This window comes from Pelophylax lessonae, assembly GCF_965119305.1.
Source record: "Pelophylax lessonae genome assembly, chromosome: 10".
NCBI classification, from domain to species: domain Eukaryota; kingdom Metazoa; phylum Chordata; class Amphibia; order Anura; family Ranidae; genus Pelophylax; species Pelophylax lessonae.
In genome coordinates, this window is record NC_138777.1 from 74,650,946 (window position 1) to 74,672,866 (window position 21,921).

The 21,921-nt window shown below is 41.2% G+C and overlaps 1 protein-coding gene across 3 annotated transcripts in view; it reads left to right on the top strand.

Annotated features, from left to right (window-relative positions):
* Positions 1–21,921, top strand: part of SYT7 (synaptotagmin 7) — a 584,377-nt gene that overhangs the window by 290,698 nt on the left and 271,758 nt on the right. The window lies entirely within an intron of this gene.

Here is a 21,921-nt window from a genome sequence, read left to right on the forward strand (position 1 = left end):
AAAAAAAAACAGAAGAGCAAGATTACGCATGCTCCGAATAGAAAGAATACATTTCAATATAATTCAACACATTACATCACTTCCAAAGTTGTATTCTGTTGTATGAGTATTTTTGTACATTTAGTAATCTCCTAATTTTCAATGTGAGATTAGCATACTAAAAAAATGGGCGATCTTTTTTGTGATATTCTCATCATGTGTACGAGGCTTAACCCTCTTGTATTGTGTTGTATATGTACTGTCTTCTTTTATATTTTAAAGGGCTGTGCAAAGCTATATACAGTAAATCCTGTACAATAATTATGGAAAAGAATAGTAAGTGCAAACAATAGCAGCAAAAAAATTATATACTAATACTATACAGAAATACTTTTAACTTGTATGTAGCACCCTCCTAGGTAGGTGCTAGTGAGAGAGTATAATTTTTGGATTTGTCCGCCCATCAGAAGAGCAGCAGGCAAATCTATATTGCTTTCTGCCTACCAGAGAGCAGGAGCTGTGAGTTAGGTCTGCTCTGTGTGCTCAGTGTGTGATTCATTGGGTCTAGATAGTTTTTCACACTGGTCCAATAGGGAGGCATGTTGGACAGTGGGAGGAAACCCGACCAATGGGTACACATGCTTTGATACAGTCCCAGTGATTGGCAGAGATCAGCTGTCTCGGTGCATTATGGGATACTGTATAAAAGCCAAGAGCACGTGTGCTGTGGGATCTTTGGCTGGTGAGCAGAGTCCCGGAGGGAGGGTGGCGGCTGCCTCCTCCTCTGTAGCAGTGGCACATGGTCACAGCCTGGGGACCAGAGGAAAGGAACTGAACCCAGAGGTCCAGGAGAACTGACTGAAGGGGTAGAGACACTGGAGACCCTTGAAAAACAGTATCGTGAGTACAGGGGATCGTGTCTTGGGGCCAGACCTGAGGGGGGCCAACCCGGTGTAGAATAGTCAGAGAACAGGTGTCAGTCTGTGGAGTGAAAGGGGATACTAGGCGGGTATCCTGAAGATCATCTACCCAACTAAGTCATCTGTACACAGACTTAATCTAAATTCATCTAGTGGCAAGGTGAATCTGCAGCCGGGCTGTATCTTCAGACAGGAGTCCTCATCCATTGTGAATAGTTCAATCTGGAGTATCCCACTCTTCCCTTCTCCCATCCCTATTTAAAATAAAACACCAAAAACATCTACATACCCCTGAAGTGATCATTGACTGAGCCAAGAAGTAAAGTGTTAATTTGTGAATGCTAACAGTAACCCATGGGGACCCGAGAGTGTATTATCCAGCAGTCCTTAAGGGGGCAGTGCTACATGTACATTTTTGTTTCCTAAAAATCTTACAAATCTACAACTTAATAAAAACATATTTACATATATACAGAATTATATATATTTTTTTATTTAATTCTGTATATATGTAAATATATTTTTATTAAGTTGTAGGTTTGTAAGATTTTTAAGAAACAAACATTTACAAGTTAAATGTATTTCTGTATGTGCATCTCCTAAAATTAGAATATCATCAAAAGTTAATTTATTTCAATAATTCAATTCAAAAAGTGAAACCCATATATTTTATGTAGATACGCTACGCAGTGATATATTTCAAGCATTTCTTTTTTTATTTTTGATGATTATGGCTTACAGCTAGTAAAACCTAAAATTAAGTATCTCAGAAAATTAGAATATTTTATAAGACCGATAAAAAAAAAGGATTTTTAAGACAGAAATGTTGGCTTACTGAAAAGTATGATCACGTACATATGCACAATACTTGGTCGGGGCTCCTTGTGCATGAATTACTGCATCAATGCGGCATGGCCTGGAGGCGATCAGCCTGTGGCACTGCTGAGGTTTTATGAAAGCCCAGGCTGCTTTGATAGTGGCCTTCAGCTCATCTGCATTGTTGGGTGAGGTGTCTTTCATCTTCCCCTTGTTAGTACCCCACAGATACTCTATGGGGTTTAGGTCAGGCGAGTTTGCTGACCAATCAAACACAGTGATACCATGAGCATTAAACCAGGTATTGGTACATGGAAAATGAAATTAGCATCTCCATAAGGCTGGTCAGCAGAGGAAAGCGTGACGTGCTCTAGAATTTCCTGGTAGAGGGCTGCACTGACTTTGGACTTAAAGCGGAGTTCCACCCATTTTTAATAGGTTGGAATACATAGCTGTATGTAATCCCCTTTAAAATGGCTTTTAGCAATGGAAACTTTTTTTTTTTTTTTTGCTAGTAAATACCTTAATTTCGGCTTTATTCCTCCTCTCCTCACTTCCTGGTCCGATCGGCGATGACGTCATTCGGCGGTCCGCAGTGTCTGCTGGGATGTATTCTATTCCAGAAATCTCGCAGTAGTTGTATCTGTACATAGACCTTTCCCCTAGTTTGTAGACGCGATAACTTTTGCGCAAACCAATCAAAATACGCTTATTGGAATTTTTTTTACCAAAAAATATAGCAGAATACAAATTGGCCTAAAATGATGAAAAAAAAATTAAATTTTTACATTTTTTTTATTGGGAATGTTATATAGCAGAATGTGAAATATATTTGTTTTTTTTTTTCAGAATTGTCGCTCTTTTTTTGTTTATAGCACAAAAAATAAAAATCACACAGGTGATCAAATACCACCAAAAGAAAGCTCTATTTGTGAAAAAACAAAAGTACATTCATTTTTTTTTTTTTTTGAGTACTACAGCATCGCACGACTGCGTAATTGTCTGTTAAAGTAACGCAGTGCCGAATCGCAAAACATGGCCTGGTCATTAAGGGGTTAAAACCTTCTGGTTCAAAAGTGGTTAACAGAACTAAATATACAGATCAAAAAATATTTTATTAATATTGTTATTATAATATAACACAACAAAACCCTAACCTCCGCCTAAACACACCCTCAGGCTAAGAAACTATTAAACATTTAACCCATGCATGCAGCCTTTTTTCAAAAATCGGATCATATAAAAATCTAGGGGACAAGAAAGGATAGAAAAAAAAAGCCCACACCCACTAACAGACAGCAGCTGCAAAAACCTGACATTCCTCCACGCCTTTGTCCAAGCCTCTGGCCGCCACCTGTCCCTCTCAAGACACTTTTATCTTGTAGTTTCTCAAAGGCTGTATGTGTGTGACCCACAAGTATGGGTGATGTTACTTCTTAAACCTGGAAAAAGGAGCTGCTGTGCTTATACGCACTTACCTTCAGGGGCCAATCTGACCCTGGCCACTGGGTTTAGGGGGAGGGCACCAAAGAATGATTTTGGAGGTATTGTCTTTCTGTCTGTGATGCTATAAGTGTGGGACAGTCCAAGATAGCCCCTAAGCCCTCATTAATACTTGAATGTTTTTGTTTTTTTTTTTGCTTGTTTCCCTACACCTGGCTTTGCTTCACAGGCAGAATGCCATTCATTCTAATTGTCCCTGTTAAAATTTGTACACTCAGTCGCTCTATACTCTTTGCCAGTGGTCTCCATACTGTGGCCCAAGGGCTTACCTTTTTGGGTCCCTTGGGGCACTATTTCTCCCATTGATTCAAGGCATTATTTCCTCCTACTGACGCCAATGATGTGGTACCATTCTTTCCACTACACCAACCACGGGAGCACAGTTCCTGTCATTTAGGACAACAGTAGGGCCCTTTTCCTTCTACTGGTGCCAATGAAGTGCTATACTTCCTTCCACTGATATAAACGTTGGAACACTATTTCTTCCACTGACACCAGTGATAGGGCACTGTTCCTTCCACTGACACCAATGATGGGGCACTATTCCTTCCACTGACACCAATGATGGGGCACTATTCCTTCCACTGACACCAATGATGGGGCACTATTCCTTCCACTGACACCAATGATGAAGCACGATTCCTCCCACTGACACCAGTGATGGGGCACAATTCCTTCCACTGACACCAATGATGAAGCACTATTCCTCCCACTGACACCAGTGATGGGGCACTATTCCTTCCACTGACACCAATGTTGGGTCACTATTCCTCCCACTGACACCAGTGATGGGGCACTATTCCTTCCACTGACACCAATGACGGGGCACTATTCCTTCCACTGACACCAATGATTAGGCACTATTCCTCCCACTGACACCAATGATGAGACACTATTCCTTCCACTGACACCAATGATGAGGTACTATTCTTTCCACTGACACTAATGATGAGACACTATTCCTCCCACTGACAACAACGATAGGGCACTATTCCTGCTACTGATACCTACCATTCCTCCTCCTACTGATCACAGGGGCGCTATGGAATTCTTTTACACCCACTGACCACCAAGCCCAGGGCATTTTTTAATCCCACTGGCCACAGTAGGCCACTGGCCCACCTGAAGTCCTAAGGGCAGTAAATTGGCTCTTTGTTTAAAAAAATTTGTAGACTACTGCTCTATTCCCTATGCTTAAAAAAGTACATTATCTTTAATCGTGCTCAGGAATTTTTGATCCCATAGACTTCAGTGGGAGTACCTGTAAACATGCGATACATGTGTTTTTGCGTGCAGTTTAATGCCTGAAGGAGTCCTCTCGTCTGTTAAACTGCTCTTCTCCTCTTGCCCAGTCCGGGAAACAAACTCCTGAAGCTTGATACACTTACAAAAACACTTGTAAGATGGCTGTAATGTGCCTCTAATGTGCCTGAAAAAATGCTTTAACCACTTGCCGTCTGCTCTCGTTGAGCCTACTGCGGCAAAGTGGTTCATTATCGTCTGACGACGTAGACCTACGTCGTCAGACACTCCCCTTTCTCGGCGGCACGCGCGCGCCGCCGGAGGCTCGCTCCCGCTGTATTCAGTCACAGCGGGAGTCGGGCCAGAGGAGGAGCAGCGGCGATCGCCGCTGCTCTTCCCCGATCGTCGGGGAATCGAGTGTGGAGATCCGCCCGCTTGTGTAAACACAAGCGGGCGGATCTCTGAAGTGACAGACAGTGACAGATTGCAGGGTTCAGCATAGTTGAACTCTCGATCTGTCCTTGTGTCACACAGTCACCTCCCCCCACACACGTTAGTAAGCACCAGGCATACATTAACCCCTCCCTCTCCAATAAAATGAACCCCTTCCCTGCCAGTGTCATTTTTACAGTAACAGTGCATATATATGGCACTGATTACTGCAGTAATGTCACTGGTACCCCCAAAAGTGTCAAAAATGTCAGTCAAGGGTCCGGTCTGTCCACCGCAATGTCGTGGTCCCGCAAAAAAAAAAACGCAGATCGCCGCCATTACGCGTTAAAAAAAAAACACCAAAAATGACAGAAATCTTTCCCTTTGTTAGTAAACGCAATAACTTTTGCGCAAACCAATGAAAATACGCTTATTGTGATTTTTTTTACCAAACATAGGTAACATAAAACAAATTGGCCAAAAATTAAAAAAAAAAATTGATTTTTACATTTTTTTGGGGGGAATTTCATATAAAAAAAATGTGAAAAATATTGTTATTTTTTCAAAATAAACGCTCTTTTTTTGTTTATAGCGCAAAAAGTAAAAATCGCACAGGTGATCAAATACCACCAAAAGAAAGCTCTGTTTGTGGGAAAAAAAGGACGTAAATTTCGTTTGGGTACGGCGTCGCACGACTGCGCAATAGTCCGTTAAAGTCGCACAGCGCCGAATCACAAAAAGTGGCCCAGACGTAAGACAGCAAAATCCTCTAGTGGTAAAGTGTAAATGCAGAAGAAACAACATATAATCGTTTCCAAAAAATGAATTGTCCTGTTTGCCCTGTCATCCATTCTGATTTTTTACTAAATCTCATTTTTACCAACCAGCATGGTTAAAAAACAGCCATGCAGAAATGAAAACTGAGTAATAGCTTGTCTAGTAGCAGTTGGTCACATTCAATTGAACTTGTTCTGTAAAGTCTAGTTGAATGTGACCAACTACTAGATGTACCGTGACCATGAGCAGTTTTACTCTCTAACATTGTTACACAGTCTAACAAAAATAGGTATAGCACAATCCCAAACAATAATATACTTGAAGATCCTATAACTTTCTGCACCAACCTGGTCTGCCAGTGATTATATCCACTGAAGCATGCAAATGCAGTGATCTACAAGACTCCCACCAGAATTGAAAATAACATAGTTCCATCGCAATTTGCATTGAGTAGGAAGAAATTACCACAAAATGGTCTAAGCAGCATTGTTTAAATGTGTCATCTGTGACACTGCTGGGGGTGTGGTGGGATGAAAATCAGAAGTATCCTGGTAGCGAGATGCACAAAAAAATAATTCAGAAAGCAAAAGAAACTGAAGGGTTTCTAACTTCAGGATGCTGTAAATAGATATATAAGCCATTACGATAGAAGTGCCATTGCTGATTTGTTAAAAAGTTGCTAGCTGTCATACTGATTCATAGCTTTCCCCCCCTTAATGATCTACCGACTTGAGCATATAGCCAGTGATGTTAAAGTTCTTGCCTTGCATACTTGTTCAGGTCAGTGACTCACCCAGCATAAGCATCAGGGTATCAGCCAAGCAACTAAAGTCAGCAAACACAGCATCCATATTTCTATCAAGACAGATTCAAAAATATTAATGTTAGGTGACTCATCTAATATAAGAGAATATTTCAAATGCGTGCACAATCTATACTTTCTCAGTTAACTGTCTTTTCTCAATTACATGTAGAATGCCGTTTGCTGTTATCATTGCTAACAGGATCTCTTCTGAAGCTTTGCTGTCCCCTCATTGTCTTCTTCAGCAGAGGTCAGATGATCAATACCTAGGCCTTTAATAGCATTAATAAATAGCTGGAAACCTAAAGCAGTTGTTTCTATAGGGAATGTGAGTTTATCATGCTTTCTGTTTCTGCCCTTTATAGTTTTAAGGATTAGCATATATATTCTTTAAAGTGGTTATAAATGTCTGGCTTAAAAAAATGAACAAAGTAAAGCACTGAGTGTGATTGCTGCCTTGTTCCTCTCTTAACTGCATGAGTAATTTCTGATGGGTTGTGCCAAATCCAAGAGTTCGAGGGGGATGAAAGGGGAGCGCCAGCACGCAGCCTGTGGTTGATAGTCTCAGCTCTGCATGTTTCCCTAAGATATTGCATAGAGAGGGTGTGTCCATTCCCTCCACTCTGGTTACACTCGTCTCCCTGCTCTGTACTGTGCAGCACCCTCTGCCTCTCAATGCTCTGGAATGCTTTAAAAGAAACTCTGGACTTTGAATTGATGTAGAGGTGAAAAGGCTGCAGATAAACAGGTAGAACTTAGTTAGGAGGATGTGCTTCATCTCTGTGTATCTCTTGAGGCTAGTCACTTCCCTGGGTATATCTAGGAGTTTACAACGACTTTAAAGAAAAATGGCTTTTGTGTTTTATCAGTTTGGTCCACATTGATTTATTTAAAGGGTAACTCCAATTTCATGGGAAAAAATATAGCAAATAAAAAAATCCCTTATACATATTAGCATATACAGTATATAATTGTGACATGAACCATATTATAATTTAATGTTATTAAACATGACTATTTTCTGTAAAATTCAATGCAACATGGCAAACTGGAGAATTTTCTTTACACTTTACACAGTTGGTGTATGGAACACCCCAGAAATGTAATTTCATGCTTCTGTGATTGGCTCACTACTTTTCCCAGAAGTCTGAACTATGATACAAGTCAGATTTTAGGCATCCTCTGCAACAAAAATGTCAATCACACATTATTATAAATTCTACCTTATAAGAGCCATCAGCTGACACTTTTCAAGGCTTCTAGGTCCAAAGCTCTGCTGTCAGTGTCATCTCTACTATAGTGACCAATGGCAGGCTGGAGGCTCCATCAACAAAGATGTAAGCCTTTATCTCAGGTTCTTTCAGACACTTGCAACAGCTTTCTATCTGTACCTCTGTATGGGCTTTCTGTTAGAAAGCTGTAGTAAGTGTCTCCTCTGCGGCTACATTCCAGCTGTCTAACATCTTTTACCAAAAAAATCTTTTTACACCATGTTTTGTACTTAAACATTCTCAATAAAAATCTATTGAACGTGAAAGCTGTAGGATGTGTCAATGAACTAAGAGAGTGCTTGACAGCGCCCTTGCAGTTCATTGAAAACTACAAGCCGTCTGCTCTAATGGAAGACGGTACCTGTAGTCCATTTACAGTTTCCTGTGAATGAATAATGTGCAGACAATTTTAATATCTGACAGCAGGTGTGGGGTGAGGATCCCCCGTCCACTGTCACAAGTGGGGGCTAAGACAGGTGCTGGGGGATGTTACACATTACACCCTAAATATGGGTGTAATATGCTTCAGAAGGGGAACCTATCCTTTATGCTTATCATCTAAGCTTCTGAAGCTTTGGCAAGAGATTTGCAGCACAGCAGTTTTTCCATTGTTTATCTGCCCTCTCCTCTTGTCCAGTCACAGAACGCTTTGTATTCTGGGAGCCATTCACAAAATACAAAGCGTTCTGTGAAAGGACAGGAGGAAAGGAGGTGCGGAGAGGGCGGCTTGTGTGTATGAGAGTCATCGGTCGGAGCACAAAAAGAATAGCCAAAACTATTGGTGCTCAAAGAAAGAATAAAATGTAAATAATAGGCAGAGATCCAGGAGGTGGAAAACACCACTTCTTTAATACTGTCTGAGTCACTGACCCGCAGCAAGTATGTAGAGCAGTAAAGTAAGAGAAAAGTCAGAATTACTTATCTTTGTACATGTTCTAGGTCAGTGAAAGAAAATGTTAAAGCAACGGGGTCAAAATGACAGCCAGGCACCTATTATCTTCAGAATGAGAGCTGAAGAATATCAGCCTCTGTGTTGCTCTTGAAAGGTTCTCTTCAAGTGTTTCAGCAAGAGAGTGCTGGTGTGCTTGATTGGAAATTGTGCCCATTTCGGTTAGTATTCATTTTAGTTCCAAGTAAATATCAAGGAAAGGGAGAGAACCAAATGTCTTTTTATTCTGAATTGTGATGCGGCTCTACGAACGTGTCTGCTAGCTGCTTCCAAATTTCAGCTTTAAACCCTGGGGCCTGTGAATGATTCTTTCAATTTTCCCACTTAAATGTTAAGGAAGGAAATTAAAGCGTTGACATTTTTAGGTCAGACTCCATATTATTCACAAAATGATGCCTAGTCTAAAAAGTATCTCACCGCTGACATTATAGTGAATTCCGATCTTATAATGGTTTCATGCGTCGGAAAGAGATCATGTTTTTATGACACAAGTTGACGCTGAAGTAAAACCAGTTCACGGTAATGTCTTTTTAACATACAAGCTTCTCTGTTGTTAAATTTTTTTCACTTCAATTCTTTCTGAACAGACTGCAATGACTTCTGTTCCTCTTTAGTGTATATACAGTTGGTAAAGTGTACCATTCACCCACATACCATGGAGGCAGCCATTTTGAATATCCAGCCTGGCAAACCCCTACCATCAGTATGTGATGTGCAGGTCTGTCACTAGTTTCAGCACAATTGCAATGTACCCTGATTATATTTTGAACCCTAAATAAGCTGCCTCCAAATTACTATTGTTCTAAAGAATTAGTGTAGCATTCTTAATTATAAGGAGCCATTCAAACATTTAAATATAACAAATTAGCACAAACATTATCTATTTTCTTTGCAGCAGGGGTAAGCTAATTTGTAGTGTAGAACCTGGCACCCTACACTAAATTATTTTTGTGCCAATTTCAGTGATTCTTACTACATGACAGTACAGCTAATGCAGGGGAGAGCATTTAGGTGCTCCGTCCTGATGATGTGGCATCCCACATTCACAGCGGCATCCTTATTTAAAGTGATATTAAAGGTATTTTGTTTATTTTTCATAATAACAAACATGTTATACTTGCCTGCTCTGTGCATTGGTTTTGCACAGAGCAGCCCCAATCCTCCCCTTCTTAGATCCCATGCCGGTGCTCATGGCCCCTCCTCTTCTTCTAGTGCCCAAATAGCAAGTAGTTTGCTATGGGGACACTTGTACATGCTCGCTCTTGAACCCCGCTCTGTGTGTCCATAAGACACACAGAACAGGGCTCAGCCCCGCCCCCCAACTCTCTCCTCACTGGCTGTGAGCTGTGATTGACAGCAGCAGGAACCAATGGCTCCCACTGCTATCTCTCAGCAAATCAGGAGGCAGAGACTGAGGAGAACAGCCGCTCTCATACACACCACTGGATCGGGCTCAGTTAAGTATTAAGGGAGGCTGTGGGGGGAGCAGCGAACTGAAGGTTTAAACTTAAAAAAAAATCAGCCTTTAGAACGACTTTAAGTTACTGAGCATGCGCAAAAATGACCATCACAGAGGGGATTACGGTTGTAGGTGGACATTCAGGCATAAAATTATCTTAGTAGGACTGGCTGGAAAGTGTGATCTGGGTGGGGCTGCCCAGAAGGAGAACGTGATATGTGTGGGCAGTGGGTGACAGTGTTCCCGGTGGAATTAAGATTTTGGCAAGTATGAGAATCAGACTATTTCACAAAATCAGAGTGATTTTTCCTGTTTGGGCCTGCTCACATTTAACATGCTAAAAAGAAAGGCTGGACCTAATTTCTATTTTTTTTTTTTTCATATTTTAAAATTTGCTTGTTAGTATTGAAAAAAACCTTTAAAATACAAGTATGGAAACTGCCAAAAACTGCAATTCTGTATTGCCAGCCTTATGATCCAGACAATTCTGAAGAACAGCACAACCGGATCTGAGACCTCATTATTTTTATAGTGTAGTTAGAGGAACTATGTAAAATGATTTATATTGTTATTTTAACCACTTAAGCCCCGGAAGATTTTACCCCCTTCCTGACCAGGGGGTATTTTGCGATTCGGCACTGCGTGACTTTAATGGACAATTGCGCGGTCGTGCGACGCTGTACCTAAACGAATTTGACGTCCTTTTTTTCCCACAAACAGAGCTTTCTTTTGGTGGTATTTGATCACCTGTGCGATTTTTTGATCACGCGCTATAAACAAAAAAAGAGCGTCAATTTTGCAAAAATAACAATATTTTTCACATTTTTTTATATGAAATTCCCCCAAAAAAAAAGTAAAAATCAAAATTTTTTAAAATTTTCGGCCAATTTGTTTTATGCTACATATGTTTGGTAAAAAAAATCGCAAAAAGCGTATTTTGATTGGTTTGCGCAAAAGTTATCGCGTTTACTAACAAAGGGAAAGCTTTTTGTCATTTTTGTTGGTTTTTTTTTAACGCGTAATGGCGGCGATCTGCGATTTTTTTTGCGGTACTGCGACATTGGGGCGGACAGATCGGACCCTTGACTGACATTTGTGACACTTTTGGGGTTACCAGTGACATTTCTACAGTAATCAGTGCTATACATATGCACTGTTACTGTAAAAATACACTGGTTGTGAAGGGGTTAACTTTATTTGGGAGGGAGGGGCTGTGTGTATCCCTAGGGGCGTGCTTTCTACTGTGATTGGCTGTGGCTTGAGCTGTAAGGACACTGATCAACGGATCTACATACTAGATCCGTTTGATCAGTGTCTTTACAGCGAGGAGAATGACAGGTGGCTTGTTTACACAAGCTGCCTGACATTCTCCCTCTCCCCCGCCGATCGCCGAGTGACCGGCGGACATCGGGTCCGCTGGTCACACGCGCGGGGGGGTCCGTGACCACGCGGGAGCGGGAGCGCGCCTCCGGGGGCGCGCGCTCGCTCCCTAGACCCTCACAAGCTAGAGACGTAGCCCTACGTCACTTTGCCTGTGAGGGGCTGACTGCCGACGTAGATCGGTGTTAGGCAGTCGGCAAGTGGTTAAAAATATATATATTTTTAGTCAGGTAATTGTGAAACATTACATGTATATATTTCATACTCATGGTTTCCATACAGCAAATGGTGCTCTGGGATTATTTTCACATGTTTATCAGACCACCATAAACTGCTTTATTATTATCGGCTTGATGTTTACAGAGCTAAAGCTCAAATTATACGCACAGCTGAATGCTTCAAAGGAATGCCTTCCTCCCTTCTCTATGATGCTCTGGAATGCTGTTCTACTTCTCTTTTTTTTTTTTAAACAAAATGAATAATGCTGTGCAGAAACAATATACACAAAAGAACAAACCCCACGCCCCTGTGGGACACCAGCAGCTGACTCAAACACTGGAAAGTTTGAAAAATGATATGCACATACGAGTAGCGCTAGTTATTACAACATAAAAACAATAAACTCCATATGAAATATACACAATGGTGTAGATTGCAAGGGATGCAAATCAGTAGACTCTTCACCCAGGTGCTTGATATGTCATAAAAGTGACAAGCCCAGCCACCACACACTGACTCTTACCAACTGGTGAAAGATGTACAGCAGTAAGCAGTTAAGGGACCGCTAAACCCCATTCATAGACACCAAGCAGCCTAGGGACATCCACTGTTTATAGCCACCGCCTCCAACCTCCAAACATAGTTATTGGTACTCCACATAAAGCAAAGGATCCAATCCTCCTATGGTATCTTGATTGACAGTCAACCTCATATATGAGGGGAGACACCAAAAGGAGACAAACCCATAGTGCTTTATCCTCAGATATTTAATTGGTAAAAGTTAGGCATGCACTCACCAAATGTAAAAGTGTCACACACGTATCTGCATGTTAACACAAGGCTCTAACCAACGTTCCTCCGGTAACAACCAAAAACATGGCCGACCATCAACTTCCGGGTGTGACGTAGATGGAGCTTGGCTAGCTCCTCCATACCATACCATACCATACCATAGGAGGATTGTATCCTTTGCTTTATGTGTGTAGCAAGGTTTCCAGGCCTTTGGCCTGATGTGGGTCTGCCATTAAATGAACCAGATTCTCTCTCCAGCCCATGTGAGCTGTGACCCTGGGTGTGATAACTGAAGCAGCGACTTCAGCATCTTAGTTTGTGGTTTTTATTTGATTTAAAGGGGATGGGAGAAGAGAATGAGTGGGATACTCCTTGCGGCTCAAACTAATTACACGTGGGACTTTGTTACTGAAAAACGCCCGTTGGTGCTTCCTCGACGCCAGCTGGCGCCAGCCAACGCTCACTGACTCTTAGAACTCTCTGTGTATCCTAAGAAGTGTTGAATCCCCGACTTATAGTCCTGTAGATCCAAGACTGAGAGCTGTAGACTCCTGACACTGCTGTGCAGTGGAAGTCACTAAATACTGTCCCCCGCCTGGTACAGCTTGAGGTAGTATCTTGTAGAACCTTGTGTAACTGTCGCTTCACTGACACTCTCTGTACAATTCAGGGCCCAGACTGCCGATACCCCCTTTTCAGCTAGCTGACACTGGATCCCAGAACCTCTTCCGGAGTGGTCCCCTCTAACACTTCAGACGAACCCCCAGGGGTAATCCTCAGTCCTTACAACCTCTGTAGGCTTTCCTGGGACTGGACCCCTCTCTCTCTGCAGGCTCTCGGCACACCAGATCCCCTCAGCTCAACTCAGCACCCTCTGGATACTCAGGCGACACCCCGAAACATCCACCTTCCTCAGACAGGAGGAGAGACAGCCGCACTCTCCTTCCTGGGACTCTGCTCCCGCCAAAGACAACCTGTCACACACTTCGACGTCGGCCGCGGCGCACCGGAAGTGCGTCATCGGTCTCCGCCGGAAGTGATGTTAAACCGGAACACATCTCCTATCGGAAGTGGGAGGAGCCCCAGGGAGGCGCTGAGTGCTCACCAACAACCCGGAAGGGGTGGGTCATCGCCGCCCTGTCGCCACCAACTAGGTCCTCTCTCCCTATATTCATCCATACTCTTCAAAAGGTAATTATGAAATATTATGGAATATCATACATAGTATATGCTAAAAGTAACTCTAAAAAAGAATTTTATACAATGTCATCTGATAAACCTATCAATTTAGGTGGTTATGGTCCGAGGTGGCCCCTTCCATCGAGTCTAGCCCCCGGTCGATCAGTATGATACACTGTTGTGTGAGGAGGTGGGTCTATTCACTCTTTTTGTGTTTGCGTGATCATACAGTAATATGCATGCATATGTAACTTATCTATATGAAATACTGTAGATGGATACATCTATACATATATATATGAAAAAGTAATATATGACATATTTTCTGTTTTTCAAGAGGTTACTCAACCATCTGAGGTCCTGAGGAAGCATAAATGCGAAACGCGTTGACCTTATCAGATTTGTATAAACAACTGTAACCCTCACCATGTCAACAATGTTTATATACTACTCCTTGAATGTATAGGAAAAAATATTCATGTTAATGTTCATTTAAACAATTTTCGTTGTATGTTTTTTAAAACTTTCTTAATAAACATAATTATTTTAAATAAATAAGTATGCTTACTCAGCGTGTGCCTTGAAAGTCCGCCACAATACATGTTTGGACAACTTACATTGTACCATCCATCTTTCCTTCGTTAAGTAATATTAGGATTATGGCACCTAAGGGGTAGCTCCCAATCTGTATCTGCTTACTGCTGTACATCTCTCACCAGTTGGTAAGAGTCAGTGTGTGGTGGCTGGGCTTGTCACTTTTATGCCATGTCAAGCACCTGGGTGAAGAGTCTACGAATTTGCATCCCTTGCAATCTACATCATTGTGTATATTTAATGTGGACTTTATTGTTTTTATGTTGTAATAACTAGCGCTACTCGCTTGTGCAGAAACAATATCATGTGTGCACCTTGTGGTCTATGTTCATTTGTAAAATATAGATGTATTAAAACCTTATGAGTTTCATGGGGTACACTTACATTTTAATGCTTAGGAACAATCTAGCAGACATAGGTGCAACTGTCCCCAAAAAAAGGAATCTATATTTTTTGGAGATTTTCTTTCTCTGTTTTGTGATTGTCTGCATTCACAAAATATTCTTCATTTACCAAAATTATTCAGTTATGCATCTGACATATTTTCAGGTATGGCAGGCTCCTTAACAGGAAGACAATTTTAGCTTGTGATATTTATAGCTTCTCAGTGTGAAGCAACTCATTCTTTAAAGAATGCATGTGATTTTAGACTTTCTTATTTGCATAGTGGTGTGCCACATTATGTGTTATATCAAATCTCACCTGTAACTGTGTGAATATTTCTTGTCACCGACCAGCCTGTATGGCAAATGACAACCATATTGGTCCTTTACAGGGGGGGCAGTACCTTAATGAAGAGGGACTGAATCATTATTTCTTATGAGCTCCCCCGCCTATTTCAGTGCATCTCTCTTTCATTCCCTTGGTATGTCAGTGTCTATAATGGTCTGTAAGAAGCGGCATTTATATATTTAATATTACTGTGTAAGTTGGCACTATGTAAATAATAAATGAACACAAGGTTACTTTTTATCTTTATATTTCCTGCATAAATCGGGTACACTGTTGTTCATGCAGCTATGCTTTTCACCAGCACATTAGTACATATGAGTTACTAGGAAATAAAGAGGTATTCTCCATTTGTCGCCCAGGCTTGCTTTGATTTTTAAGATATGGTGGCGCCATGAAGGACACACAGTTTCCATATAGGCTATTTCTAATCATAATGTTCTGTTTACAGCAGCCATAAACAGTGATTTAGATATGAAATGGATGAATGTTTTATCAGGGTCACTTGACTCTATAAACAAATTATCAAGTTATCTATTTTCCTCATGGACTCAAGGTGTGCAGCATGTGAGACTCCAGATTGGGTCCATAAATCATTTTTTTTTTTTTTCAAATGTAAAGTGGTGGACCATTTAAATTGATTTAGTTGCTTTATACTTTATGTGTAAGTATGTAACCTGTGTATTTTTGCCAGTGAAATATCCCATACTGACAAAATGTGCATGGCCACTTTTACAGTATATGTCACCAGGCGGTTGTTTCAAGCAAGAGTTCTAAATCTTACAGATTTGGTTAAAATTCATGACAATGCAATTGACAATTGGAGTCTAGGTACCCATACATAGGAGGATAAAAATTTAATGGAGTTTGCATGTTTGACCTGTGCTTGCATGGGTTTGCCCCAGGTGCTCCGGTTTCCTCCCATGCTCCCAAGACATGCTGGTAGGTTAACTGACTTCTGTCTAAACTGGCCCTATTATATGTATGTATGTGAGATGTGTACCTTGATTGTAAGCTCCTTAAGGGCAGGGATTAATGCGAATGTACAGTAAAGGTAAAATGTTGGTGCTACATAAACACCTATAATAAGTAAATACGTTTATAATTGTTTGTTTTATTTTTTGTACAAGATGTCCATGTATTGGAGAGTGTCAGATGACCACTTTCCACTGTCATTTGGACACATTAACAGCCATATGTAAAAGTCTATGTAAACCCCAAATCAAAACTATAATAGGTGTTGCAGCAGGAATTTGTGAATATAGTTTGCAAATTGTAATAATTGTGTAAAATACTTTCCCCTAGATCTTACCTCAAGATCATGCCACTTACAGAATTTATGTGGCTTCCTGAAAAACGATGGCAATGTTAACCCACTGCCTAACAGAGTCTCCTCGGCCTGTTCAGGATTACGGAACGTGCCAAGTGTGCCTTTAGTTAACAATTAGTTTGCCCAATAGTTTTGCCCATGGCTACCCCTGCATCCTGTATTGCTTGATGGATGGGAGTTTCCACCAGCTTCTCCCTGCCCACAGCCTTGGCCTACAGACACAGAAGGTATACCATAGCACATACATGACAACTGGTAAAAATTAGAAAGAAAGTAACCAAGTTTTTGTGTGTTGAAACATGCACAATTGAGATAGGTTATATCCAGTATGATTAAGTGCTGGGTTAAAATTTGCTTTAATGAACAGTTACCCCAGATCTCCTCAATCCATCTTCCAGGGCATGCCCCTGTCAAATAATCATTGCATTTTGGTGAATATATTTTATACTTTGTCCTAGTTTAAACAAATTGAAGAACTTTTCCATCTAATCAACTGGATTGTATTGCTCTAATCTTTTTGTCATCTAAATTGGTCAGAAATATTTACATTGAATGGCTCTAGAACATAGGTGCTCTAGAGTGATAAATTCCAATATAGAAAAAAGACATCCAAGAGGCACTTGGACTTTTAATTTAATTTATTAGTCAGTTAGTGAGAAAAAGAAAAAAAAGAGAGCTCACTAGCTATGGTTAGGCTGCTTGCAACAGACAGGGCTACCCTCCAGTAGGTACCCAGGAGATTACCAGAAAAACCGTACCAATTGAAGATGCACCAGACCAAATGCTAGAAGAAACCAAATTGATGTATTGGTTTGCATTAAAAGATGCCAAACTTATTTCAGGGGCCAGAAATCAGTCCACCTTCATCAGGGCTTCAGTTAAAGTCAGTAGTTTGAACAGATTAAAAATAATGCTTTTCTGGTTAAATCTATGTAAGGAAGTTGCTTGCTGGATGAGTTGAGTTAATAGCCTGCAGCATCTGTGTGAATGAGTGAGAAACTGACACTTGATCCAGCTAAAGAAGGGTGAACGGCCCTTTTTCAGAGACTCATTGTAACCATTTTCCACAACACCTGCAACCTCTCAGCAAAATATTTTCAATCTTCAGAATGAGATTTCATACTTTTGATATTGTAATGCCACCTTCAAATTACAACTCCCTTGATCATTTGATATTGAAAAACATTTTTGTCAAATAAATGTCTTAATGATGTGAAAAACTTCATCCAGACTGTATTACAAGTACTGATATATTTACAGTATTTGTCCTTTACAGATACGTTTTCCTTGGCATCAGAAAATCTTTAACATGGGAGTATTCAACATTTTTATTTTTTATTTTTAAAGCAAACTTGGCTTTGGTATCATATATGGATGTGCCAGGGTATGGTAGAGTATTTGATTTACTTTACTTATTCATTACCCCTGTGTTGTTACATAGGGGAGTAAACTCAGATGGAAGCAACTCAGGGTTGTCTTTCTTTAAAGCGTATGTCAAATAAAACCTTCATTTTTTGGATAGAGTAGGCAAGCATTGAATCCCCTATTAGGCTACTTTACGCTAAACTGAACAGAATTCTCATTACATAAAACTGTCACAAGAGTTAGTGTCTCCATTGAAGGGTTTTCCCTTACCTCTTGCTCAGCGGACAACTCTAAATGTTTGTGTAGCACCCTCCTAGGTAGGTGCTAGGTAAAGGCATTGTTTTGCTCCAGCTGCTTATCAGGGGAGCCTGATCAGTAGTTTTGCCTGTTACATGTGTCCATGTGTGATTGACTTGGTCTGAGGGAGTGTCCCCACTGTATCCAATAGGGGAGCCTGTTGAATAGTGGAGGAAACCCAGCCAGTGACACACAGGCTTTTGTGACTGTCCCAGCCGGAAGGCACAAGAGTGGTGCATACTGGGATAGGATATAAAAGCCAGGGGCACATGTGACAGGGCGTCTTTGGGTGGGAGCCAGGTCCCAGGAGGAGGGTGACGTTTGTCTCTCCTCCTGTCAGCAAAGAAAGTGGTCACAGGCAATCGGCCTAGTGGATCCAGAGTGTGATGCTGAGCCAGGAGGTCCAGGATACTGACAAGTGGAGCTGAAGGCAGAGCAACCCAGGGAAAAAACAGTGTCCGTGAGTACCAGGAAGTTTGCCAGAAATCTGCCTTGGAAGGGGACCACTCCAGTGGAGAGTCAGTGGACAAGGGGCTAGCATGCATGGGAAATGAGAAAGGGGGTGCCAAGTCAGGACCCTGAAGAGAAACTCAGTCAGGAATCTATTTTCTTCTTCACTTCAGTGGCAAGGTGAAGCAGTGGTCTTGCCGCACTCATTACAGTTGGTGTCCTCAGAGATTGTGCATAGTTCAAGTTGGAGTATCCCACTCATCCCTTCTCCCATCCAAGTTCTCAAATAAAACACAAAAACCAAATCCCCTGGACTGTTCATTGTCTGAGCCAAGTCTTAAAGTGATAAGTTTTATGGACTGTTGCTATGGGTAACCCAGGGGAATCCACACTCAGCAGCTCCCTAGGGGGCAGTGCTACATTTGGATTTCTCACTTTCTATCTCAGTGACAGCATTTACCAGAAAGAATAGACAGGTAAATATCCCCAGGGGGACACAGATAACAAAAAAAAATGTGAGAAAGGTTATAAACTTTTCCTACTCTATCTACAGCCGGGTATGCATGACATGGGCCAAATGTCGGGAGACATCGGTGGGTTAACAAAAAAAAAACTATTGACATTCGGCCCGTGTGTTTATTGGTCTGTCCAACAGAAGCCAGCCATTCGGCCAGCTTCTGTCCGACGCGCATGCTGGAAAACCAGCAGCCGATCGACTCCTGATCAGCACTCTCAGCCAGTGGCAGAGAGCGCTGACCATAGTTTTCTGGCAGGGGGCCACCCCCCTGTCAGAACACAACAGCTCAGTGGGGGGAGATCGCTGCACTAAAGTCGGATTATTAGTACAGTATCTCTGACTGGAGCTGACAGTGAACTGTTATGTGTACCAGGCTTAAAATTAAAAAACATAAACTTTAAGAGGCATATTTATAAAGCAGTTAAGGTGACTTTCACCAAACATTTACTGGTGGTGAATCAATCACTGTCATTTAAAACACATGCATCTGAAAGATTCTCCTGCAGTGAATGTTTGATGAATGTTAGATTCACTGTGTTTTAAACATACTTCCAAGTATTCACATCTAATTATTTCGTAGGCCAAATGCACACAAACACGAAATGTTTAAAGACATTTTTAAGCTTGCTACCTGCACCTTGTGTTTTTAACCTGCATAAGATGTGCATTGATCATGTAATTTCATTGGTTGCTCTGTATTGACAGCCTATCATGGAGAAAATCTTCACATTTCAGTTTTTGTTGAAACATGACGCATACAGTATGGCACTGCACAGGTTGATATATGACCTCCGTCTGTAGTCTAAGAACTGACACTTCCCATGAAGAAACTACATTTCCCACAAACCCTGGGTCTCTCTGTTTAGTGCCCCTCAGGTGAAAGCTTAGCAGTAATTAGATCTGATATAAACCAAGCAGCCAGAGCATTTAACAGAGAGATCACCATGCAGCAGTGGTATATTGTACAGTGTGTGCGGGCACATGGGCCACCGTGGGAAGGGGCCACACTGTGCCCTTACACTCACTGTACACATAGAGTAAATGTAAGTGTATAATATGTCCTCCCTGAGCCCCATCATATCACTAGAGGGGCCCAAGAGGAGGTAGAAGACAGGGCACTATTTTTCCACTTTCGGCTGTGGGGGTGGCTGGTGCCTCATTTGCCAACAGTAAAATTGTGAATCCTGCCTTCCATAGCCTTGCATAGTGATATACTAATAGAGCTTCCTCACTTCTACTACCTCAGTAAGGGTAGGCAGGGCTCTATCTTTGAGAGCGGGATTGGAGCCGTTAGGTGGCTGGTGGTGGGCACACATCTCATAATCCAGCACCCGACCAGTGCCCTTTTTTATGGTAAGAAAGATTCTAGCTCATATTTACAATGAGGGTAAAGGCTGGTGCACAGAGACTGGTATCTGCCTGTTCAACAGAAACTGGTCGCCATTTGGCCTGTGTGTACAGCTCCTCGTCCAACAGAAGACGGTCTCACAACCGGCTTCTGTCAAACAAGCATGCTGGAAATCATGTGCTTCCATATAGAGCATGATCGGAAAGAATGATGTACTGCACCATGGACTGTAGCTATGTACGTAGCAAAGCTTCCTCTATCGTTCGAGAATTTTCGTACCATTAATGGCATTCTTGTTTTCAGCATAGTACAAACGTTCAAGGGAAATTGGATGATCGTTTTTCCAATTTTCAAATAATGTATACTAAGCTTAAGTCATCTCAGACTCTATCCACACTCTTTTAAGCTACACCAAATAATTGCGCAATGTAAATTACGTTAACTTTTAGCTATGTGCCCTGTATTTTCTTTTTTCCTAGGTTTAGGGCCCAATTTATGATCTTGCACACAAGCCCACTGATTTTATAAAATACCCTTGCCATGTAGTCATTCATTATATTAGCACTTCCGCATTTGTGATGGAAGAAAGAGGAAATGATCCAAAATGAAATTTGGAGTGCTGCTCTAAGCACATTTAAATCCCCCTGGTCCTCAGAAATAGGGGTGCCCGCATGCAAGCATACTAATCCAGCGGTGATAGACTCTATAAACATGGGAAATGCCGCACTCCCAGCCCAATCGGAGTGTTAGTATGGGTGTTAGATGGCTTCAGAGTTTGCAGAGCAGTGCTCTAACATCCACACTTACACTCCGGTTAGGCTGGGAGTGGGGCATTTACCATGTTTAATATTTAATGTTGGTAATATGTTCAGCTAATATGTGCAATAGCATTACAGCCAATAGTTTACATTTTTTTGCCTTTTTTTATATTTTAGTTAACGTACTTCTGTTCGTCAAAAAGCAATATTTTTCTTTGTTTATGAAACTTGGTTTTATTTATAAAGACGGCTAAATCTGTGTCTTTAATGCATGTTCCAACCTTAATACTACAAATAATAATATGTAATTCGATTTTTACTCCAGGAGAATATAATGAATTTTGCAATTCTAGAAACATGCTTAAACAATGCATTACAATTTAACTAACCCTATTAGATTTTAGTTGACTAAAATGTACTGAAGGTTTTAGTCAAATAAAATATGACTAAAACTAAAACAATTCAGATGACTAAAATACAGCTAAAACTGAAATGGCATTTTAGTCTAAAGACTATAACTAAAACAAAATCAAAATTTGATTAACAAGAATAACGAATAACACTGACATTCAATACAGCTTTACACTTGTTAAAATGAGTGCAGACTCCCTTTCAAATATCTGTTCTTACATTGGCCAAATTACACCAGCAATGCATAGTAGCTGTCTGTTTGGGATTTGGACTAAAGGCCCGTACACACGTACCGATTGTCGGCCGAAACTGTTCGGCCGCCGAATGATCGGCCGATTTTCGGCTTGTTAGTATGATGCTTCCGACAGCGCACTTTCGGCCGAACAGAATCTGTCGTGCAAG